This window comes from Colletes latitarsis, chromosome 2 (genome assembly GCF_051014445.1).
Source record: "Colletes latitarsis isolate SP2378_abdomen chromosome 2, iyColLati1, whole genome shotgun sequence".
In the NCBI taxonomy this organism is placed as follows: Eukaryota; Metazoa; Arthropoda; class Insecta; order Hymenoptera; family Colletidae; genus Colletes; species Colletes latitarsis.
In genome coordinates, this window is record NC_135135.1 from 29104757 (window position 1) to 29131160 (window position 26404).

Sequence of the window (26404 nt, forward strand, 5' to 3'; positions counted from 1 at the left end):
GGCGGCGCGGTCGTAAAACCACGTCGCGGTTTATCGTCGATAAATATCGATCCGTGTGTCGATGTGCTCGTAACGGCGGCTCGGCTGAGTAATCTTTTAATTTATTATTAATCCTCTATGACCCCGTGTGACTCCGACGTCACGTTCCCATTATCTACGTTTGCAAAGTCCGATTTAATTCCACCATCGACACGTATCAATTTTGGTTTTAAACCGATAATAGAATTTATTATACAATATTTAATATTTATGGTATAATCGCCTATCTGCAAATATTTTCCGACGTTAAACGACTGACTCCATTCGTCAAATGGATACAAAAAAAAAAGTATTAAAAGCAGAGTGAAAGGTGAGGTTAACTGATAATCTCTCGCATAAAAATGAGTACAAATAGAAATTTTTAATAACGAATCTATGATAAATAAAAGATGTTACGTATCGTTTATCTTGTGCCAGAGAACCACGAATGCGGAAACTTTCATGTTTTGGTAAACCCGCAAATGTATTTGTAGAAAACAGTGGCGATTATACACTGAACTTGTTTCATGAATGTGAATTACTGTTCAGTTTAGCAACGCCAGAAGTTTGAATTTCATAATTGATCGAATTGCGCATTCATGGTACTGGCGTAACGGAGACTTATACAGGGTGTTCGGCTACCTCTGGGAAAAATTTTAATGGGGGATTCTAGAGGCCAAAATAAGACGAAAATCAAGAATACCAATTTGTTGATTGAGGCTTCGTTAAAAAGTTATTAACGTTTAAACTTTCGACCGTACTGAATTTTTTTCTCGAAAGTGGGTAGGATTTCGGGGGTATGTCTAATGACCAAAAATGATTGTAATTGACCCCCGCAACCGATAATAATTTTTTCAGTACGATTTGAAATTTTTGAATTTAATTGTTAATAACGTTTGAACGAAGCCTCAGTCAAGAAATTGATATTCTTGATTTTCGTCTTATTTTGGCCTCTAGAATCCCCCATTAAAATTTTTCCCAAGGGTGGCCGAACACCCTGTATATATCCTGCGTAGCCAACTGGAACACTTTGCGCGAATTTAAGATTTCAAGGTATAAAATTGTTAAACAAAAGTGATCGTGTACCTTCGTTCTTTCTTGTATATTAAATACACGAATCGAGTATCGGATTACACTCGATAGACGCGAGATTCTTCGTCTGGACGCTCAGTTGCGTCCCCACCACTCGCTCTGCCATGTTCAGACCATCCCCCAGGTATCTTTTCTAAGTTGTCGAACCATACACGTAGTAAGTACTGAACTCCTCCGCGTAGTCATCGTCGGAATTGCACTACCGGAACGCGGTGCTCTCTGCGTCTCGAATACCCCTAATTAGCGATATCGATACCCCAGATACCAGAGTATCCGTGAGATATCCAGGAAATGGATAATTATGCTATTCTGTTCTGTCGTGTTAGAGTTCGATAGGTCGTGAATATATTGGATCTTCCAAACACGAGCGAGATAAATCTGGTGCTATATGGTTTTGGTTACAATTGTTTGTGTCACGTCACTGGCTGTTGACTCGAGTCATGAATACTTTGGCTACCCCGACTTGGAACGATAGTGCTGTACATTTGAACTATTATGTTTCCTGGACATAGATTGCCCAACAACCCCTTTACAATTATGATACGTCGATAAAGAAAATTTTTCAATGCTGTTAATAAAAATCTCATTGGCTCTAGAGACTACCAAATACATCTATCAGTGAATTTGTTCAGAGGACTAACACACGGAAAAGAACTAGATGCTGTCGAGGACGTTGCATAGCTGCACGTGTTTCTCGAGGTTCCCGATGCGTTTATGACGTAACTGTAACCACTCGAGAAATTATATTGCAGCTAGAAACGGAAGGCTGAATTCTGTACGGGGGTGCGGTGTGCCAACCCCTAACATTGTGTATCGAATCCCTGCACCAGAAGACCCCGGGTTCGCGAAAGAGGAATAATATTTCTCGCGAACGGAACGTATTACGAACGAAGGCACCGGCACGTTGGGAGTCGCGTCAGTTTGTGTACCAGGCGCAAGTAAATTCGATTCGCATTGGCGCAATCGGCAGTCGTAGAACAAGCTCTAATTAAGTTAACCGGCCGCGCGCGTACAGTATCGAGAAACTATCCCTGATTGCCTTGTTAACGGGATAGGTTACCAGGTAGCGACGATATCGATCTGCCGACATAGAGGAGAAAGCCTGATAAGGGCTGCCACCCCCTCGAACGGCTGCACGCGTCGCCCCCGGCAGATTTATACTCCGTTCGTGAACAACCATCGCGCCGATTCGACGCGAAAGTAAATTAATAAGGGACTCGTTCTACCGTGGACGAGTGTCTTATCGTCGATTCGGCTCTTTGTAGCTCGCGATCGTTATTGGAATGATAACGAGAACTTTTTCCCTTCGTTCGCTCGGCCCGGAACCGAGCCAACCGACCGACTCCGGCTCACGATTAATTAAATTATTCGCCCAGTTTCCCCCGACTTCGCTTAACCTCTCCTTTAACGAGCTGCCTTTCGTTCCTTTAATAAAAAAACGCTCGTTCGACTATGAAAACGTCGGCTCCGGGATGCTTCGAATTGACGGGAAGTTCGAATTTTATAGCGGCGGACGGGATCCTTTTATTTTCCATCCTTCCTCATTTCGTCCCCTCTCTTTTTCCCCCGCGCGCCATTAACACTCGATAAAGGTGTCGATCGAAAGCGATATCGTTTCTGTTAGTCGCAATCTCGGAACGATAACTCTTTCGAGTAGTAGACATTTTTACAAATTTATTCTTGCGATAAACGTTAAATATTAAGCAACGAGCAAAATATTTGGAAAGTCTGATTCGATATTGAAAGCAGGGGTTTAACAAAGAGAGCGTTTCGTCCATATTATCCTAAACTTTGGGTTTCAGGTGTAGAGCATACGCTAAAATTTGGGTAATTCGGTAATGTAATTTGACCGAACAAATATTATAAATAATATGGTTGGTCTCGAGCGGATGGTAGACCGTGATCCTCGACTCTGATATCGCGCGAGAAGATGAGCCAGAGGCGAATCGCGGTGTATGAAAATTTGGAAAAGTCGCGCGACCTGTTTCCGGAAAAGCCCGGATGATCGATGGTTTTCGGGATGAGAAGGAAAAAATAAATGATCCCTCGAGCTGAGCTCGGGGGATAGCAACGTTCCTTTCAGCGGGAGCCAATCTCCTAGGATGCGTGATGTATCGTCGTACGGCTGAAATCATTCACGGCTCGATAACAGTCATGCACCATGACACGGTACGTCGCATGACGGATAACTATCGCGGCGCCCGGGAAACAGCCGGGAGTTTTCGATTTCCATTTAGAAAGCGTACGATTAATATTAAATTGTACGTTCCTGGTCCGTGTACAGGACTGTATGCAACGCGGAGAACACGGAACGTTCGTGCCGGCGTATTCGTAATTAATTACTGTTTCCTTGCTCCTCGATTCGAGCAATGCGACTCGCGTCACTGTTTCAGGTGCAAAAGACAAATTAAAATTCTTTCGCGAGTCGGGAAACGAACAAACAACGCGACGTAATTTATCGAATCATCTACGAGCTTCGTAATTGCGACGAATCCTCCTCGAGGAATTAAAAAAGCATAGATTTTGATGCATCTTCGATCCTCGATGCTACGAGGTTAAATAGACGGGCTTGAAATATGACTTTAGGGCCGCGAAAGGAAACAAGTTTTCCTTGTCACGTTACGTTCGATATTTAATATTTCTATCGTGAAAGTTGGCGGTCGAATGATTTCATCGAAACTTGTACAAAATTGTTGGAAAATAATTTGTTCGTATCTCGAACGAATTAAAGTTGATTCATTAATATAAATTGCTATTTTATTTCGACCGAAATGTGCCCAAGGCGTCGCGTTAGCGATAACCAACCGAATTTTCATTTTCGTTCTTCGCAATTAAATCGATCGATCGACGTGGCGGAAGGCGCGCGTGAGAAAACGCCGCGAGTAAAATACGCGGTATGCCACGGTGACGTACAACAAACGTATACCGAAATTCGAAGCGTCTCGAAAGCCAGAATTTCACCGCGTAATACAAACACGTGGGTGCAATTATGGGGACATATCGATCGATCGGACTGCCGTGAATACCTAATTCAAACGGCACACAGAGACCAAGCAACGTCGTTACGTAACGAGGAGATATTGAAATTCATTGGCCGATGGTTACTCAAAACTCTTTCCCTCCTGGCACGGAATACTTAGCGCTTAAGGTACTACTGTAGCCACGGAATATAAGATCAGTTTCGCGGGTAATTTGCATAAGCAGCCGCTCAACTTTCGCGCGGCCGTCACCGAGCCAGAAAATTCCAGCGACTTCGTGTCTTGTTAGAAAAACTCGTCCTATCTTTCGTTCGTTCGGTCCTGAATTCGCATTTTTTCTTACCCGTAAAATCGAAATCCCATCAAAGTTTCACGACTTTCGAGTTAAATTTTATTCTTAGGAAACATAATTATACATATTTCCCATCTATAATACAGTCATCTAGCGAGTTTTAAAAATTGAAATAATCATCAACGAAATATCCCTTCGTTCCCCGTGACAGAACGATTTCAAATAGCCGTTTCAAAATTTGCCCCGGTCTGTAGCGTACGAACAATGACGAACGCAAGTAGAACTAAATATTGCTATTCCACGTGCGTGAAACGCACGATATATACGAGACCGGAATAACACGGGCTGAAAATCATCGCGTAACAAGCAGAGAGCGATTCGATGTACATATTCGCTGGGCAATGATATCGAAATAATGTACGCGTATCGATGCCGACAAATAGGGGATAACAACGCGTTCGCGACTCCATCGAGCCAGATTCGCTGACGGGCTTCTTCTTTTTTTCGTGTTTCCATTTCGCGAGATCACGATCCGTAAACGAGTGTATCGCGCGCGGATTGACCCGGGCAAAGTTATTCGGGGCTCGTTACGCGATCCAAATATTATGCAAACTGCCCCCATCGTGCTGGAAGTCAGTTAACCGGCGAGCCGGGCATTCGTCATTTGCAGTAATTTCGTATCGATTTATACGCCGTTGAAAAAATAACGCCCGGTCGATCCTTTTCGGCGGGACCGCGGACTACTTACACGTCCCATCGATAAACTATCGCAACGCGGCCGTGTTATGCATACTAATAAACCTTGCCTTCTTGATCGCGCGTCCCCCCGACCAGAAATTCCCATCCGGACAGCAAGTTTTTAATACCGAGTAAAAAGTAAACAACTTTCGATCCGTTATTTATTTCTGTAGACGGGAACAAAATTAACGTACGTAAAGGTTGACATCATTTTAGGGAGCGTATTATAGATTGGAAAAAGATACGAGATCTCATATTACCACGTTCTTTTTTTACTTTTATTCAGTTTCTTCGTTGACTTTCCTATAGTTTCAACCCTATCAATTAATTTTTCCAACTAGTTTACCATTTTTCTTCCTAGTTGTCTCATCTAGACGCGAGAAGTAAAAGAATGAGGGAGAACCAATCGTAAATCATATCCATTTCTCGACGGAGACTGAGATTAATACATATTGTATACTACTGATATTTGTCATTCATTCGTTTGCAAGGAGCGTACCTATTAATATGCACGGTCGGGACATTAATTCGTTTCTGCTTCAAGGGAAAGTCACTAGGGTCGGCTTTGCCTTCTACTTCGCGGCAAGCTTACGAGGAAGGGAATTAATACGTACTAAACGTACGTAAAATACTTAGATCAAAATAATCGACACTTTATATTTGTGAAATATTACTGATATTCTTTTAATACATTAATCCTTCCTATCTATCCTGATTTACCGATAGACTTAAAATTACTAAAACTTGACGCACGACTCGGAAGTAAATCAGGACAAGATCCTCGTATATCACGTTATACTCGCCGTTCGAATTTTTGGTACCGCTTGAATAATTCATGAAAAAAATTTAGACATCCGGTTTAATTTTCTCCATTGTTTCCTGGAAGCTTTCCCGGCGAAGGCTTGGAAATTCGAGAGACTCGGGAGAACGCGGGACAACGACGGGGGCGGCGGGAGAGATATTTTCGGAAAATGAAATATGGGCCGATGCGTGCCCAGTCAAGAGCGGTAGTTTTACCTTGCCAGGCGAACAATATCGATTGGCTGGGAGGTAATAAATGCCGTTGCGTGGCAGAAGCGTGACGAAATAATCGCGTTTTCCTTCCAGCTCGAGGCAATGGTCCCGAAGTCGAGCGGAGGAGAGGTTTGATAGAAAAATCTTGAGGCTTTCAGGGCGGACCGGGACTCCTCGAGCGATAAAGACGCTGCTGGAGCGTACCTCGGATACGGTTTGCAATCTGCCGAGCTCCCGTGGAAGTAGCTCGAGTTTATCGCGAGATTCGAGCGCCTGAAAGGAGTTTCATTACCGGCGTGTAATTGAAGCGAGCCGAATCCGCCGTCTCGCAGACATTATTTTGCAAATTTACGTCTGTTATTGACTGCAGCGGGACGAACATTCTCTCTTCGTCGGTCATGGGGCAGGTTTGATACATCGTATTAATCGCAGGAAGTAGATCCTTTCGGCGGAGGGATTGCACTACTGCTTTTCTCGTCGTTCGAAAATCGTACTAACCCAGATCGTCGGTGATTAAGCCCCGAAGCTAAAAGCGCTCATGGTGTTTGGGGGCGAGACAGCAACTATTCTACTCTCGGTCGTGGAACTGTTTTACGATACTCGAACGTTTCGGGCAATTTCGTGCTTCCACTGTCCCGATACCGACGAAATCTTTTCCGTATTATCTATATGTAGGGAATCTGCATATATGTATATCACGTGTAGCAAAATTTATGAAATTTTCATCTTGCTGCAGAGGAGAAATTTTACAAAACATTATTGTGTAAATATTTGGCTTCAAACGGTATATATTTACAGCGCGTCGAACAAACATTTTCATCCGTCGTCAAAGGTTAAAAACTAATAATATGTTTGAATTAAACCATTTTGCCTTTGTTAATATCCGACGAAAGTATTTTTAATAACCCGCGTTCCAACGTAATTTTACGTAAAAAGGTATTCGAATGTTACGAACAAGCTTTCAACATTCGAGTAGGAGAATTTTATCGTTCGTATAAGAAACTATTTCTATATTTTCACTAATATATAATAATCAAAGCAGTCGTATAATTCCATTATCGTCGACCGCGATTCGTTGATAACACGACGATTCTATCCATGAGAGCAGTTCCAAGATATCGCGAGGATAACTTTGTAACAACTTGAGAAACAAAATTTGTAACAAACGCGAAGGACATTACTGCAGTTTCGAACAACTTATCTTAGAAAATAAGAAACTGTATCTTGCAGGAATTTATCTGACATCGCCCGGATGCTCGTAATACCGAGTAAACTTTGAATCGGTATCGATTGAAAACAACCACGACGAACAAATTACAAAGAGTACACGTATTGATTTATTTCTAGCGTAAAAGTTCTTCTAAATGTAAACCGACACGTTTTAAATTACGGATTAATGTTCTGTGCAAAAAATAAATATGACTTTTATGAAACATGACACGTACGTTCGTACACAAAAAGAATAATTATTTTCATATTTACGTATAAAATAAAATTGTGTTAATAATAAATTAAAAGGAAGCACGCAAAGTTTCGTTAGCCAGAAGTCAGAATGTTTCACTCCTCGTGGCCTCAGTTTTCCAAAAAGTCACCAACTCGCGGACGTTGCCAGAGGTTTTAATCTGGACAAAATGAGGGGTCATTGTCTACTTACGGATCTAACGCATCCCGTATTCGTCGTCCGTAGTCAAAGGGTTAGAATCACGCCGGCGATCGCGGGGGTAGGTTTAATCCGAGGAACGAGACTCATTTTCGACGAAAAAGAGCGCGCGCGTAGGCAAAAGGGCTGTTTAATTTCGCGGTTGAATTTCTCTGGGCACATGGTGGATGTTCTGGCTGAAAAGAAGGGCTACGAAGCGAAGGACTGGCAAACAGCGATCAAAACCCTTTTGATCGTCAACGCGCGGCCCCCCGTGTTCTCCGCGACGCGAATTTCGACGTTGCTACGCGTGCACGCGCCTTTTTTCTCTCTCTGTTTCATCGGGCGTCGTCTGACGAAGACGAGAAGAGGATTTCGAGCGTCTAACAAGTTTGCGGGCAAAGCTTTAGTCGAGCAATTTAACAAATTTTCTGAATAAACAAATTTCAACCTGCATGGCTCGCCGCGGGCGAGAATTTCACGCAAATCGCGTTCCGCCGCGTCGCTTGCGTTAGAAGAATTGTGAATTAAGGACCGATCACAATAAAAAATTTATTTTTTCGATTCTTTAATATCTTACGTTAATCAACTCGTTATCGTTTCACCCTTTAGTATTCATTTTGTTAATTAGAATCTATTAATTGTGACGAAGACGGTTTGGGAAAAGCTGTTTCGAACACTCAAGTTCGTAATCGTGGTCACGAGGAGATTCCTTTCTTTTCGAGGGCGGTACTCCCGTTCCTCTCTTTTCCCTCAATTAGAATGCACGATACTTTGTCCGGCTGAATATTTCAGTCGGGGCCTTCCGGGACGTATAAGATTTACGAGACGCGCGAATATTCTTGCATCATAATGCACCGCTTTGCCGAAACGCAGAAACGGATTTCGCTAGCGGGCCTCGGAGCGTTTCGCGAGCAGGAATTACGGTGTAATCCTGTTTTAAGGCAGTTCCGGCGACGCGCTGCGAATCAAAGCGGGAATTTAAGCGTCGCGGATCCCGTCGAGTTTGCGAGTCTAACGAGCCGCGTGGACTCGCTCGTCGCCCTCGATTTTTCCGCTTCCAACCCTACGAACCGCGCGCCCTGGGAAAAGGCGACGGTTCAAAGAATGTCTGGTTTACTCTGTCGCGTGCAATCGGAAACGCTGAAACGGACGCGGGACGACTTAAACTTGTCTGTTATCGAATCAGACCAGAATGGTCCCGGCTTCGTGAATAATTCTCCTTTTAATAACATCGACGGTGAAAATTTCACGGAAAGCATTTGTAAAATTTGAATAAATCACAGGAAACCGAATAACATCTATGTTTATACTACCATCCCTCACCTAAAACGTTCTGCCTATGGACTTTTCAATTTTTCATGTATTCTCAAATGTTCGGTGCTTCGTCCGGTCTTTCACCCTTGAACGGGCTAAAGATAATAATTTCGAGTAATAATTTATTTCAATTCAAAAATAACGTAAGAAAATTACCTTGTTTCGAGCAAAATTATTCGAGAAATTGTACGAGTAAAGCTTCATTCGAATAAAACACAAAAGATTACTTTACTGTTTTTTCTCTTGAATATTCAACGATGTCAATGGCAAATTAGCCTAAGGAACGCAGTATAGGTCGTAAGAGCACGACGTACAAAACGTAGGATAACTGTTTCGCTAACCGGACGGTTAAGAAAAAATAAAATTTTCTGTTTCCCAGAAATTAATTGCAACATATCCAACCTTGCCACTACATGTTACGTTCAACTTTTAACGTCCAACAACCTGATTTCTCTTACGAGGCTGAAAATACAAAATAACTGAAATCAGTAATGAAAATCCCACAACCTCTACGCGTCTAGTATCAATTAAAGATAAATTTTATACGAAGAATATTTTAAATAATCTTCAACGACAGGATCAAGTTGCTATTTCCAGAATCAAAACCGGTCACACGAGATTTAACCACTTGTATCGATTTCATAAAAATGATGTTCCGATATGTGAAACGTGCTTCACCGACATTACTGTTGATCATCTTATCCTCGATCGCAACAAATTTTCTTCCAACAGAATACGTTTTAACGTCAACTCTACCGCTAAGAAGGATAATTTAAAGCATCCTGGAATGTCGTAGCTTTTGAAACTCATAATGTAAGTGTTCTAAATGTTGAAGGCACAACCATTTCCTTTTGAAAGCTGTAGTTACGTGCCGAGTTTCCTTTAGTCACCCCGATAAGACAATTCAACAAACTTGAACGAGATCAAGTATACTAAATAATACCTGCGTATATATCTTAACAGTTTGCCGACGGGCAAGTTTCGAACAATAATTCTGCATCTGGCGGACGAGTTTGAAGCAATAATTCCAACTATTGCAGGTACGTTTAAACTTTGTCAATGTACGTAGGTGGGAATATATACGCATAAAAAACTTATAAAACAGCCAAACTAAGTCACCGTATCGTTACGATCGCTTTTACTATTTCAACGAACGTTCAGTTTTTTTTAATCTAGTCGTTTTCCACTTATAACTTTGGAGGATGGTTTCACGAGTTCGCGACATTTCCTTGTGATCGAAGTTTTGCTCGTAAATGTCTCGTAAATAATATAAACTTACAAATATATTAACAGAATTTATCCGGTATTAAAAATCTCAATTGAAATCGATCGCCCAAAGATCGTCAACTATTTTTATTTGTAGCAGGTTTCACAGAGTCTGATTAAAACGCATTCCTTCCTTTTTCTCTGCAATAATAGTGCATCCTCCGATCTTCCGCAATTTATGTTTAGTTTAGCGAAGAAAGTTTCAAGTTAACCACCATCCAGAGTCTTTAAATCGACGTAAAAATATTCCTCGATAGAGAATCCAACGAAAGGAAAAAGAAGATCGAGCGCTCGTTTATTTTGAATGTTTTCGAACGGAAAAATTGACTAGCCCGATAGAGGAAGTTACGGGTACGTTGGCCAAGGTTAAAGCACTCGTTCGACAGGAAAATTCCCCGCAAATCTGTCTCGAGTAATCTTGGAGACGAGCGAGGAGCTTGGAGAACCGTCGGGCGTTTAATGAGAGGGAGCGAAATCAAAGATGCCACTTTGTAATTTCTCTGTCAGCGAACTCGTTTCGTAACCCATTGTGTCGACGCGCAGACAGAACCGAAGAAGACTCGGTGTCAGCGGCAAAAGGTCGGAAGTTAAAGGCGACCCGAATAACCGACAAACCGTTCTGCCCTGTATAACTATTTACGCCGGTTAAAGGAATAAACGAAATTAACGGTGTCGAGATACGGAACGGCGACGCGGCTTATTTCCAGAAACTCGATGTGCCCTCCGCGAATTCGAGACTGTCAGATCGAATTAAGAAACGTTACGTTTCGACGAAAATTTTCTACGAATCGTCGAAAGGGAATTACAATTTTAATCGCGTCTATCGACGTGTGCCACGAAACTCGAACGAACATGCAAATAATTAATAAAGATACATCTTCGCCTGTTATTCCTTTGCAAAACAACGTAGTTTCTGGTAATATATTTTTAGAAAATTTACGATCCATACGAACCTTCCGTCCGGTGTTGGAATTATAAGAGTTTAGGACAGTCATCCACGGTCGTGCAGGAAAAACTAACGGGGCGAATCAAGTATTAAAGACGTTGGTTTTCAGTTTTGTTTCGAGAAAGGACAGAAAATTGCAACCGACTGGAAGGAAAGAGGTGGCGTTAAAGTTCGTGACACGGGTTACGGTTCGAGAAAGACGCGAGACAACGCAACGGGACGGTTCAAGGATCGCGGGCGACCATCCGTCAGGACGTAGCTGCATAATGTACGCGGTGCAGCTGCTTTGCCGAACTGAAAAATGGAATAGCTCGAGACGAGGCGGCGAGTCGCGTCAAAACGCGGTCCCCGCGAACGTCTGGCATTACTTATTTAACGTCAGTCGTCTATCGGCGGCATCTAAACGCCTCGCGATCTTCTATTTTCCGCTGCTCATCCGCCATTCGAGCGCATTTCATCTTCCGATTGAACCGCTCCGCCGTAAATCGATTTTCGCCGGTACCCGAACTCCGATGACAACCTGTCGTTTGCCTCTCGGAGCCCTCGTCTCGGCTCGTTGTCGTTTATTTTTAATTTTAATTTCGTTTCATTTGTTCGCGCGGTATGCAGACGAGACGCCGGGAGGGGGAACAGGAAATATAAATACGCGAGGTAAAAGAGAGCGGAAACAAATATACATAAAAGAGAAGTAAAGGGAAGAAGTTATGTATGGCGAATCGCGGACGTCGCGAAGCGTTTAAAAGGCAGGAAAAGAAGTACGAAAGAAGGTCGAACGAGTTACGAAATGAGTTATAAATTCATTGATTTATTCGAGGAAAATATATAATACGAGCAGACGGGAATGGAAGTAGTAATTTTGTACCGAGTACTTTTAATCGTCGAGCGAATGTATCGTGTATTGTAGATACACGCTGAATGCGTTGTAAATTATTCGTGAATGCTTCGGTAGAAGATTATACCTTTAGACTCGCGATTGTGCCTGAGAATTCTCGAGAGATTTAAACAAATTTCGCGATATTATCGCAACCGCCGTCCCTTTTGTGGGAAACCCCCCTCCTCTCCTTCTTCGATTCACGTAATTCGAGCTTTATAATATTAAACGTAAATCTAATTTTCTGATTTTCTTTCTCTCGGTATCGATACTCTCGTAGAAAACTTAATATTTTAATGAACCGGAAGCAAACGAAAATAAAATTTGGAATTTATGCGCTGAATTTGAATCCATTCGGATAAACGGAGCTATTATGTATTACGTTCGACTCGAGCACACAAATTGGCGCAGTTTGGCGCAAAAGAATCGTCGATTTTTTACAGAATCACGGTTCACGAGAAACTTTATCGAAGTCGTTTCATCGAAGGGGATAGCAACGGCTATAAGGAACCCCGAAAAGAATCCGAACCGCACGCCCAATGATTCGTGAACTCCTGATCGAGCGATATACCCCGGAGAAACTTTCCAAATCGAACGTGTCATACTTATCTTCTTATGAACGGTCCAATTGCACCAAACAACCGGAGTTCCCGGAAACCATTCGGGAAAGTAGACTCTGATTGCGATCTGCGTTTTCGCGGAAATCTCCGCCGAGAACCTCGTCTACGAAAGAAAAGAACCGAACCCCGAATCTCGCGAGTATCGTTCCAGCTTTTCTAATCCTCGCGTCGATAACAAACCACATACTCCGCTACCATTTTCTCTCGTCTATTTGATCAATTCTACGGTGACTTGCGTTCCCAAAATAACAATTTACAGAACTACCTTTAAGCACAGCGAAAATTTTTATCCATAACGAGTTCAGGAAAACGGGCGATTAAAAATAACACCTTAAATTTACAATGTACACGTTAACGAGGATCCTACGAATGAGATCGCAGCTAGTCTCGATCGAGAAATCGGAGAGCGATTTCGTGCAAACAAATTTAAGAATGTTTTGCCGGACGAGGTCGCGTTTTTCTCGCGGTGGTCGGACCAATCAGTGACGGATGCGATTTACGACGAGCCAAGGTGTGTCGCCACACTCTGATTGCCGCGATAACGATTTCTTCGATCGGCTGGATAATTGACGCGTCCCGATCCTCGGGTTCGTTTGCTCGGGCGCCGACAGTCTGGCCTGGCCGAGAAGTTTGCGAGAAATTTTTTCCACCGGCTCGGACGATTTATCGGTTTGACCCGAAGAAGCGTCCGACTTTGGTGGTCTCGGTCGAATCGTCGCGAAGCGCGCAGAAACAAGGAAAAGTGAAATCCGAAGATCGCGGGCAGCGAGTCGCGTAATTTTATCCGAAAAAAATATTTAGAAAAAGAACAAGAGAAAATCGTAAACGCTATGCTTCTTTTAACGAAACCGTATATTTCTTTTCGCATAAATTGATCCTACATCTGCGTATAATTGGTACATAAAAATACTTTACGACGTATTTAAAATTTTTCAATTGTGTGTGTCATTTATACGAGATAAAGCTCGTACGTTCCGCCGTCACGTGTTTGCGAACGCTTAACGATCACCGTATGGCGCATTACAGGTGCATCGTTGGACTGCGTACACTAAAGAATACGAATTCATTATTTTTACGAAAATGTAAATGAATATCAGGTCTGCCAGAAATCGCTGACGTTAATGGAAATCACATTGTAAATGAAACGTTAATAAACAGTGTACGAGTTTATTATTTTCTTCTCCGAGTTGTTTCGAAGGAATATTTACCGATAGGACGATCCGATAGAATGCCAGAAATACGAGCCATTAACGAACAACCATCGACCCACCCCTCTGTCGAAAAACGCACGATCGTGGTTTTGTGGTTGGCCAGGAGGGTAGATTTTTTTCGCAGATATCAAGAAGAAGATGGCCGAGGTTTCCGGGACCGACGGCGCCAGACGCAAACAGCTTCTATTACGTCTGCGGGATTTCTGCCGCGGAATGAGATAAGGATAACGTCAACAAGAGGTTTATGCGTCCGCGCTCGCGATACTTTAATACGTCGCCGTCGTGACGAGGAGCCCTGGAACGAACCGTCGCGACGCGTCGTCGTAACTGTCGTCGACGAACCGCTATCGGCATCGACAGCTCGTGGTTAAGGTCACCGACGCCGAGCGTCGGGCGTCGGGATCGCGGCCGGAGGACGAACGGCGTCCAGGACCTCGTAAAGAAGCCTGGCGCCACCGCGGAATCACTCCGAGGGGGATGAGTTATTTACCCTCGCGGGACACGGAACCGTAGGAAAGAGGAAACCGCGCTGTTTTTCTTCGCGAACGCGTAACGAGCCACGTCGAATGGGATTCCGATAAGTTATTCCCCCTCGACGCTCGCCGGTAGTTAAGATTGATGGTTTTTGGGTAGACGATCATCGGTGTTACACGTCCGAGACTTGGCGATGGCTACGAATCTTTCTTTGCCCCCGTCGAATGTATATCCTTTTAGCCTTCTCTATCGATACAGACGATAATTCCACTATATTTTACAATTCTCGTATAAACAGAAATTTCGTTGTCTATTTCGTCGAGTGCCCCTCGAAAGATAGCGATAAATGGAATTATTGGATACTCGGGAAAGCTTGGCGATCCTCCATTTTCCAGAAGGATTTAACTGCGCCATGATCTCGGTTCGTCGGTTACGTTACGGACGAGATGGAAATGTCTTAATAACGTCTACACGGACGTCGACAAGGCACGAACGACGTACGAGACGACTTAACACCGCGACGCGTTTGTTGTAAAGTCGCGACGATACGTCGAACGGCGTTCGGGATTTCAATAAAAACGAGAAATCTCGAGGGGAAACGCGCCGACCGTTTTACGCGAACGAATTACAATCGAACGAGAAACGTAAAAGGTATCGAAGGGACGGGGAATATGCGGGAATAATAAAGCGGGCGGTTTCCCCGTGTCTTTTATACTTGTCTAGCGCGTCACGTAGTTCCTGCTCGCGCGTAAACGAGGAAAACGGCGATAATAATCGCCGGTGAAATGAAAACGACTCGCTTCGCCCCGGGAACGCCAATGGAGGCGAGGATCGTTCAAAATTCAAAGCGCGCCGCGCGCGAACCGCGGGTTAATTTCTGGCTGGGGACAGTCTCAAAGGCAGGTTCGCTGAAATTAACAATCTCTTTCACGGCAAGTAAAATAAACAAGCAAAAAGAATGGACGACTGGTTCGAACTAATAAGCGCATCCCGCTCGAAGACACTTTGCACAAAATATAGAGTGGCGGCTAAAGGCACATTTTAATTTTCAATTTCAATATATTCCCCTACGAAGTTTAGAGTTTGCCTTTTCCCTTTCCACGAACACAAAGAATTTGTATTGTAATTGAATTTTGCATCGATAATTACAAATCTAAAACTACTCTCTAAAAAAAATAACACCCAACGAAAGTAGGTTGAAATCAAAGGACGGGTTGGGTTGATAGCTTGCCTCGCGCCGCGTTTCCCACGAACGACAGAAATTAATGCCGGCCGTAGAAAACGCCCGGTTCCGAGGAGCGTTTCAGTGTCCCGACGACTTCCGAAAAGCAACGCCCAAAGGCAAAACATCGCGGGAAGTCTTTTTAACGAGTTTTCGCCGACAGAACGGACGAACCACGGGTCGAGAGTCTCGGATGATCCGAGGGCGAGCGAATCTCGGATGGAAGTTCCCCGATAGGATTTCCCGGGGCGGATGCCGCGACGACGAATGCCAGGCACGATCCACGAGGACTACATCATTCACCGGCGGATCGGTTTGGTAAGACACTTCGCCGTGGCGGGGAAAAGGAGAGGACAGAGGGCAGAACGGGACGGAAGATCGAGCGGGACTGATGATTAATGACACGGACCGCCCCTGGATTTTCGCTCGTGAACGCTTGCACCTCCGACGTTCTATCAATATTTTCGTTTCTGTGCCGGGGTTCCCTGTAATGACTCCCTCGGAGTCTCCTCCGGGGGCCGGCGTGTCTTCCTTCCTTGTTTTCTTACGATGATGGAACTGCGCGATGAAGTGGATACGCTCGCGGTGAAAAAGAGTTCGGGTGCACCGCTTCCAGCGCTCGAATGAATGCCGCCGCTCCGACCCCGGTGGGCCCTAGGTGTAAACGAAGTTTGATTTAAAGTTGGCCAACCAACCGAGAGACCCGGCGTCCCGTGGGAATGCTTTCCTTCCGTCACTACCCGCTTGTAAACCTCGCCTCTCTAACAACACCGCGATCAAACGCCTACGCTATTCGTTACGAGCAAATTAACAAAATCACTGCCGTCACTAACAAACACTAGGATCTCTTTACGACGAAGGAGAGGAGTCTTTAAAAATTCTCGATGCAATAATTTTTAAGCAAAAGTTTTCACGCGCTTGTTAGACAATCTGGAAAATACCCCGCCCCTAGGAGTACTCGATGATTTGTCCTTTACTTCGGTAGCTAGTCCAGCTGTACGACACTTGGAGGATCGACAACACGAACACGTGTTAGAATATTCTGTCTTTGAATAATATGTCTTTCGTTCAAAATTTACAATCCTGTTAGGTGAGTGGAAAAACGAGTTTGTTACGCAAGAACGAGGCTAGCACACCTACGCGTGGTAAAAATAAAGCTATGCAATGTAAATTACAATTGACACGAAAGACAATTTCACCTCCTCGTGCAAATACATTTTTCGACGGAAGTCTATCCAAGTATAAATTCTGAGGCGAAGCCATGGTTTAACGAAAACGAGAACTACCACGTCGAATTTTATCGAGATGTAAGATCGATAAAATTAGTCAACGACCGAAATGGGAAAAACAAGGAAAAGAAGAATGAGACTGAAGGTATTATTCGCGAGAATGGTAGATTTAGCGAGAATAGAGGTCATCGTGGGATGCGGGAAAACAAGGTACAGTTGTCCAAAAGGGCAACTCCAATCGATCCAACCACGCTAGTCGGAACTTTAGCAGAAGGTCCAGATAATGTAGGCGAATTCATAATGTCCTCCGGCAATTTATAGCAGAGTAGTTTTGTACTTGTTATCCTTCCATACACACATCATGCTCTCCTCTCCGTCCAAACGTATCGAACGATATGTACGGCATCGGAATATCACAAGTAACATGGTCAAAGGGGATAATGGCGATCGCTCGAGCAACGATTACAATCAAGACACAATAATTTTTTCGATTTTAAGAAAAAGTTTCAAAATTAATACTTTCCTGTTACATTGACATCTAAAAATACAAAAGATTCTTTTTCTCGATTATACATATAGCAATCGCTAAAGCAGGTATCGTGCTACGGGACGCAAACAAATCTAATTACACGCTTGTAGCGTACCGTTTCACGATAATAATACCGACCGCCATTATCTTATTCTCCCCTACTGAACGCTCGCTTCGCAACCTAATCGTAAATAGAACCAGTGGGTCCAGAGGCCGTCGGGATCGACTTTTTCGAAAAGAACCGTCGCTCTTTCGGCGGAAGAAATAACAGGGAATCGAATAATCGAGCGGATAAAATACTTTACGCGACTTCTTCCCTCGGGACGCCATCTTAGGACGACGGAAGTTAATTGCATTCTCGCCGGATACACGTCTGGCAGAATGCAATTCCGATCCGTTCGTTCTAGCGAGTCGGGGGCCTCGTCTCGATACTCTCGGGAAGAAAGAAACCGGGAGAAAATATAAAACAGGAAGCGTATTAGCATTATCGTCGTTAGAGACCGGCCGTTTACCGTCGTTATCGTCTCGCTTTGACGTGCAAATGCGTCCTTGCGACGCTCGACGCGTTCGAGCCGCGAGAATGTTACGAATAGACGTGAAATCCTGCCGCTCGTCGGTTTCTTTTCCTTTGTAACCCTTTCGTTTACTCTCGGCAATCATTAATTCCCTATCCTTGAATCAGCTTCTGCGAGATTCCTTTACGGCCGCGGACTTATTTACGAACTCGGAATTGACCGCCTTAAAGAAGTATTTGCCACAATTAATGAACTGTTTACCGTGTACAACGAACAACAGATCCCTCTTCGCGTCTTCCGCTCGTCAAGTGGATCTACAGACGAACGGAAGTTTTAGTTTCGGAAAATATTCAAAACGTCCGATGGATTTTAATTTACTTATTCTTACAAACAATTTTCCAACGTAGTTAATTTCTTAATGGATCGAAATCTCTCGCAAAATAATCTCGACACTAGATGTTCTTTGCGTCGACGGAACCTGCTCCTATTCAATATAGAGAAATATAACGTAATGAGATGCGCGAGGAGGAATATCACATTTATATTTTCCTATAGAATTAACGACAGGATATTACCCACCATAAGCTTAATGCGAGATCTGGGAGTTATTTACGACTTCTCACTCAGCTCCAAAGAGCAGTATAGTCACATTGTGTAAAAGGCTCTTAAGCTACAGTAAGACCCCGCTTAACGCTACCCCGTTTAACGCTCTATCGTTATAACCCGCCTTTTACGGTTCGTACTTTTGCATTCGGTTATTAAATACGTGTAGTTGTAACTGTTTGTCGGAATGAAAGAGCTTCTTTTATATAACCGACCGAGTGAAGGATTTCTGGTGACAGTATTTTCTTTAAAAACGATTATTCGGAACTCGTGGATGGATACTTTATCAAGTACACTTTAGAACGTAATTCATAAGGTACAGTTTTGATTGATTAAAACTAAAGCGAAACATTTTAAAAATCCACGTTTAGAATGGCGATACTTAAAACCAAACGTTATCGAGCATCAAGGAAACATTTCAGACCTGATGTTCTTGTTGAAATTACTGAATGGCGAGATCATCCGAGCATTGCTCGGGAGTATTTCCATAAATGCACCTCCTAGATTAGTGAGATCAGTCCTCCCCTTCGGACCAACTATGTACAGAAGTAAGCATGGCCATTAGCGACACTATCAATAGAATTTGCAAGCTCGCAAGCAACATTAGTCACAGATTAGACGGCCTTTTAACACGGTACAGTGCATTATAACGAAATACAGTGATTCTCGGTACATAATTAAAATAAACAATAAATTCCCATTCGAATTAACGTTGCACGATAGATATTCTCATAGAACTACCCTAGTAATCGTTAGTTTAACACGAAATCTAGACCGATATTGCTACAACATTTTCCAAAAATTCTAATCACCGGAACCGAATTCCACGCAGAGACAATCTCGCCAACTTCGCAGTATTGGTAGCCATTAAGTAGCGACAGTGCTTCAGCAAGCCCTTCAAGTTGCAGAACGCGATGAAACTTGTATATAACGTTCGTTTAAAGTTTGCTGTCTCGCTGGCGCAACTACTCCGGTGCTAAGGGTTAATCCTTCCCGTAGTTTGACTGAAAAACTTTCCACGGCTGCTGAACCTCCTCGTTTAGGGTTGCATATACGCTGGCAACAAAGTCTCCTAACGCAAACTCGTCGTAACTTTGACGGGCGTGCAGGAAAACTGGCGATCTCGTAACGCGGATGCTGCGCGTATCAGAGACATATATTGCGAAAGAAAAATTGTAAACTCGTGTTAATAATTGCGTTTTGAATAATTTTAGATAGCATTTCCGGTCTGAAATACCACAGCACCTGCTCGATCATTACCCTATTTTTTTGTCGATCGCTGTTTCCCACCAGGGTAATCTCGACCCTCGTTTATCTCCTTGACGCACCTTACTTTTAACGCGTCGTTCCCACAGGTGTAATTCGTTTCTAGCGATTGGAAAAATTTTTCTCTTGTACCATATAATCGTGCGTTATTTTCCTACGCGATATTTTGTCGTGCTGGTCCATCGAGAACAACGGAAATATTTACAGGAGTATAACCAAGACACTGAGTATAAATTAAGTAGACGGAGCGACCTATCGCGCGTTCGTGACAGCGGCCGATAAACAGTGAAGTCACGTGTAGGATAGCGAGCGTGAAAAAGTTAAGAAACCGGCGATGATAGCGAGCGTCGTAGCGAGCGTCTAGCATCGGCCACGTCACACCGAGAAATTCCATCGAACAAGCTAGCCTCGAATTCTCGAATCCCCGGGCCACGAAGGTTCGGAACGGGGCCCGAGATCTAGGCCCCCGGCCTGCCTCGCGCAAAAAAAGTCACCGTAGTCGGTCGAAGAAGATGTAAATGCTTCTTGCTCCGCGCCGAGAAATCGTTCGATGATTCTTGCGTCGCGCGGTGTGTGGGCAGCGCGGCGGACCTCCATCGTGGGCCCCTCGGCTCTAAAAGAAAGGCGGAAAGGGCGGTCTCGTGGGCCCGAGGGGGGGTGGGGGCAGGCCGGGGGCCTCACACGGGGCCCGGCGTGAGTCCCGACGCGAGGAGGTCTCAATCTCACGGGATACGCCGCGAGCTCCGTCCGCGCACGCACACACAGGGTGGTTAAATAATTCCGTTGTTCCCCCGACTCCGACGGACGCTTCTTATCTTCGAGTAAAGTTCGCCGTCTTCGCGCGACATCCAGTGACAAATTCGTCGCGTTCCTCGCGTCGAGCACCACCGACCGTACTTTATTTTATTCATTTTAACCGACGATTTTATTCGCCGTAACGAGAGACAAAAGAGAATGCGCCAACTCGAGTACACCGGTAAAACGTGTTTCGACCTGACCCTAAGTATCGCGACAATGCCGACCGATTTAAATTGAAATTCGTCGTTAGGGATCGAAAAGGTAATTGCTCCTTTCATGTTACCCTCGAGCAATAGATGTACACGATACCGAGAAACTGCGTCGCTTGAAATAACGTTGCCAGATTTCTGGTATCTAAAGTAAAATCATCGCGAGTTTTATTCCTCTAATCATTTTGCCTTTCGCCGACGCTAAATAAAAACCCGACGCGAGGATTCCACCTTCTTCGAGGCTCGCAATTTCGTCGGACAAGATTAATCGTCTCTTTCTGTTGCGTTTATGTTTGAATTTTGGTATAACGCGTTCGATTCGCAACACAACAGTGTTCGGGTAGCGACGAATTTTATTGGGAGGCTCTGGTTCCCGGAGCACTGCCGATTAAACGTTGCGGCCACCCTGTATGCGTGTACGTGTTCCGCACAGATACATGTGGAGTTGCGGCAGGAGACAGAGAGACAGAGGAAGAGAAAGTGGGAGGGAATCGGAGCGGTACCGGCCGAGTTTACCATGATTAATCGGCACCGCCTACTTATCGTGTTAGATTTAGACGAGTGGGCCCGCAGGGGCCAGGAGCCCTTGTATTTCGACCACCACAAAGAGCCGAGCGCGAATGATTCATTGGCCCCGCGAAGAATGCACGACACATCGACTCGAAAGCTTTTTCGAGCTAGAAAGCACGACCGTTGGCAGAGGGAGCCGAGACATCGAAAGACTTCGGGCCAGACAGCGTCGTTAATTATTGGGTCATCCTACAAGCATGCCGATGATTCGAACCTATCACGCGCTAGGTTATTGCGATCGTACAAACTTGCTGCCTGCTGCCGCGATAACGATAAAGGTGTATCCGAGCGTCGTTATTATTTTTATCCCCTTTTCTTTGTTTTACGTTCCCGTCGCGTCGATGAAACAAATAGGTATAACGAGCACGGGCGACTACTCGATCTCGAAATACAATGTACGGCCGAGAGTACTAACTTTTAAGCATTTTGAGGAGTTTTTTGTTGCTACGCGACACTGACACCCTCCCTGTGTCTGATACACCGATTCGAGCGAGGAAGAGTTTAATCGATAAGCCGTTATTATGGTTTAATTTACGTTTTCACCGATTAACCGTTATCGGAATCCCGAAAGCCTCGATCGCTCGGTACGCCGCGCGTCGTTCGAAAATTCCCAATAACGAGCGTCGACGTCTCCCGCAGCCGTTGCGGCAGACGGCGGAAAGTTGTCGGGCGTTTCGTTCGTGAAAACCCGCGAAAAGGAAGTTCCGCAGACGCGAGGTCTACCCACCGATCGAACGTTACCCGGGAGGGCCTCGGTTGTCGCGGCGCAGCCGGAAGCCTGGGCTGCAAATTGGAGGCTGCGAGGCAATCGAAGCGTGCCTCGGAGCGGTTGCTTTCGCCATTTCGCGTCTCCTATCGGTTCGTCGGCGTTCGACGCACTCGCGAATAAATTAATCGGCCGTTCAAAGAGCGCGAGAGCACCGCGCTGCTCGTCTTCGGCTCTCGACGTGTTCTCCCCGGGTATATAATTATGACATTAGCGGGCAATTTCGCTTCCCTTATAGAGTTCTCCCCCACCGGTATGGGACTCGTTTCTCTCTCAGCTACGCTCTGTCTGCTCGATCGCTCCCGGCGCTTCGTCGGCCAGACTCTCTGTCCCAGCTACGGCCCAATTCGAAGATTCCCTTTGAAGCACCCACACGCCGGACACTCCCAGATGATTGACTATGAATATTTATGCCCGATATCTCCGGCGTTCGCGCGCCCGTTAGACCCTCTCTAGTACGTTTAACCACTTCCGCTGGCGATCGAGCGCCGCCCCCGCCTACGCAGAAACAGTTAGGACCTTACCCTCACACCCTCTGACTCGAACGCGATAGAATACTCTTGAAAAGTAATCTCCAAAAGAACTCTGTTGCCTCGATGACCACTGGATTGCTCACACACATTTACAATAAAATTTTATAGCCCCTCGGAGTGATTTAAGTTTCGAACGAACAAACTTACGAAATCAGCTAAAGTTTGTGCAACCACGATGCAGCAATTCGTTAATAACCCATTAATAATGATGCGGCTGTATCGCAACATACGCTCGACACTGTTACGAATTCATGAGAAGGAGTCACGCAACATGCGTGACACTTTGTTTCCAACTGTGCCGTGCAGAGACGACCATAACGCAGCACGTCGTTCCAGCGAAGGTGGTTAAACTTTCCTGGGGTGGTCAAAAGTGGCCGAGAGAGAGACGAGAGTTTCGTATCGTTTCGAGGCTGCTGTGATTCCTCGTGCTTTGCTATCGAACCTGCGAACGATATTCGTTGTGGTTATCAGAGACTCCGGAGGCTCTACGAACGTTGTTGACGAGTTCGAGCAAGTTTCGAATCCAATCTCGACAGAATTTTAATAACCCCTAATCGAATACTTCATCCTAGTTGGGGTCGCGGACGTAAAGCTTTTCCGTAAAATAATCTGTACGAACATCGTTGACTGGACTTTGTCGATAAGTTTAAACGACGATTCTAAAGCGTGTTGGATAAAAGTATAGCGCTACTTGGGAGCTACGATTTATCGTACAACAAATTATACAATTTTAAATAAATATCTATGAACGGTAACTCTTGCTATCCAACCACAAACGGACGCTAGGACGATCGGTTATCTCTTGGAAATATCGAAGAAGGAAGGCAGAGCGAGTGTTTGAGTTTACAAGTATTCGCAGTGATCGAGTATCGGGATGCAGGTAGTTTCCTCGTCGAGAAAAGAAAGAACGGGGCACAAAGGGGATCAGCTTGGTAGGACGAGACAGAGACGAGCCGCCATCGTTGGGTACGCGAGGCGAGAATTAATTACAGCAACAAATGTCGCCGCGACGATGCTGTCCCCGAACGTTTTCGAACTTTCGAAATTCCCCGTCGAAACAGGGGGGCCGTTTAACGGCGTATTGACAACATTAAGCCCGGCTCTCACGTAGCCGTAGTTATTGGTGGCTCTAGCCACGGTAAACTGGTCTAGGCTGGTCCTGGCCAGAGGCTGGAGATAGAGAGAGAGAAAGAGAGAGAGAGAGAGAGAGAGAGGCGTGAGAGCTGAACGGGTCCCATAATGCCACGGGATTCGATGTGGGAACCCATAACCCAGCCCGAACGCCGATTAGTCCTGGGCCACCGCGTTGTTTACTCTGGACAGCTCCTCCCTGCCACCTAGTTTACGTTATTATATATGTTCGTCCACGCAGCCATCGACCGCCGGCGTGGATGCAGCCCACCACCGTCGGCTTTTTGAACCACGTTCCAGCTGTCCCCTCCGCGAGAAGATCATTGAACCTCGCCATCGCGCGCAGGTCCCTCCATGGAATTTTTAATATTATTGCGACCATCGCACAGTTCCCGCCAAAAAATCGCGAGCCACGAAACTTTTCCTATTCATCGTTGTATCGATATTAATAAACTAGCAATTTCGCGATGCTGACGGACCGAACAATAGATTGCTATTCCTAGTTTTGAAAGAATCTATTAAATAGGAGACCGTACGAGTACAGAGTGTAGCCTAGAATAAACTCTGGAATATTATACCAGTATACTGTATTCTGGGATAATTTTTCAAGTAGAAAACTATTTATGTTATTAGTTGAAACTTTAAGTAGGAGAATCTTAAAATTCCCAATCGGACGTGCGTCGAGTTACTTTCCAAATCTATTTGGTAAACTCTTTCTATTAACTGTTAAATTTGCTCGTTCTCATCGCCTATACCCTACATATCAAGGAAAAGCCCCATCGATCAATTTCCCGATTAAACCGAGACACCGAGCCGACGTGATTGCGAAACACGATCGATCAATCGTCGAATTAAGTTGATCAGAAGTTCCGCGGAAATGCATTTCCTTGGAACGAAATTGGCTCCGTTTCCTACACGGTATCGTGGCTCCTAAACGTGTCCCGAAACGAGTATGGCCGAATGTAATTAGGCAAACGAGACGTTATTTCGTCCGTGAAATGGCCGCGGGATATCGGCCGGCGAACCTCCAATGGAACTTATTCTTTCAAACGGCCCGTAAGCGTCTCATTAGGGAACTCGTAAGGACGCATTCTTCCGTGCACTTCGGTCTGATTGTACTATGAATAACAGATCGGTGAATCGAGAACAGGTAGGACAAACAACGTCCTAACCGGACCGACGATTGCTTACGATTCGAACGGTTCCTTCACTTTTTTCTTCGATTTTGTAAAAGACATTTAATACATTTAAAAAATTTACTATTATCGATCGCGATTCGACGAGTACGTAAAATGGAAAATTCTGATACAGAGAGAACAGAGATCGTTTGCATGATTATTACCATCGAGCGGAACTGTTTACGCGAGACTGACGCTAGTCTTGTCGTCGGGCTGAAAATCTCGAGCACGTTTCACGATCAACGAACGCGAAAATGTTCCTAATTCTCGAACGAATCTGTATTTCCCCATTCGGTAGCCGAGAATTCAGTTTGCGAAACAACGGTACGACCTTCTTACGCCGGATACATCGGTTTCCCAGTTTCGGGGTGAAATTCAACTGAGAAATGAAAGTCGGAGCACACGTACCTGCAATGTCCGTCCCTTTTTTCTTCCCTCTTTGCACTTTTCCCATTACGCCGCGGCACTGTATTACTTCGACCCTCATCCCCTATCCGACTCGTTTTGTATGCATTATTCTTCGTAAATATCTATCTCCGCTGGCTGACCCGCGAAAAATCGTACCTCGTTTCCGCGCGATCGTTAACGAAACTACGAATTACGTTCCATTCTTTCTGTTGGATCAACGCCTACTTCGTTCCTACCTTCGTTTCCTTCAAAGTTCCACCGTTAAATAAGCCAGTTTCATCGTACGTTATGCAATAATTTGTTTAGAGTAAAAGTCGCATCGTTAAATAATTATAAATCGAAATGAAATCATCCACCGCTTATATTATGAAGTCAAACAAAGAACTCAATTAAATAGACGTTTTGGTGTCCGAAAATAAATTCGTACCATCCAGCTGGACCAACGTTTCAAATTCAGTACCAATATCTGTCCCAAACCGTGTAATTTAGAAGAGCGTAATTTAAGTAAAACTTTCTATTTATGACTTACTTGACCTTACTGCACGACACAGGTTATCAAGACTTAATTATTAAATTTCGTAATTATCCACCTGGGTCTTCATAACCGTTATACTCTCTTCAATTATTCCAACGTACGATGTACATTATTACGGATTTAACCGAAGAGCATCTCACAAATTATTGATCGAAACATTGTAAAAAATGTTCAAACTTGTCCCAAGTTGCTCGACGAGAGCAAAAAGTCGACACACTTCCTATAGCATTATACGGGTATACTTATCGAAGCAAATAAAGATAAAATTAACTTTCTTAATTAGTTGACCCAGTTCCGTACCTCTTTTACCTCCATTCTACATTATTCATCGATAGCGAGGAACTTGCACGATTCTGACCGCGTAATCCCCTCTTCATAAAAGATTCACCGAAACACGACGGACAGGTCGACGTTAATTGCCGCGAGCACCAGGAAA

General features: G+C 44.5%; 1 protein-coding gene across 1 annotated transcript in view; it reads right to left on the reverse strand.

Annotated features, from left to right (window-relative positions):
* The window catches only part of LOC143351674 (uncharacterized), a 133288-nt gene that overhangs the window by 98119 nt on the left and 8765 nt on the right, over positions 1–26404 (reverse strand). The gene's annotated exons all lie outside the window — the stretch shown is intronic.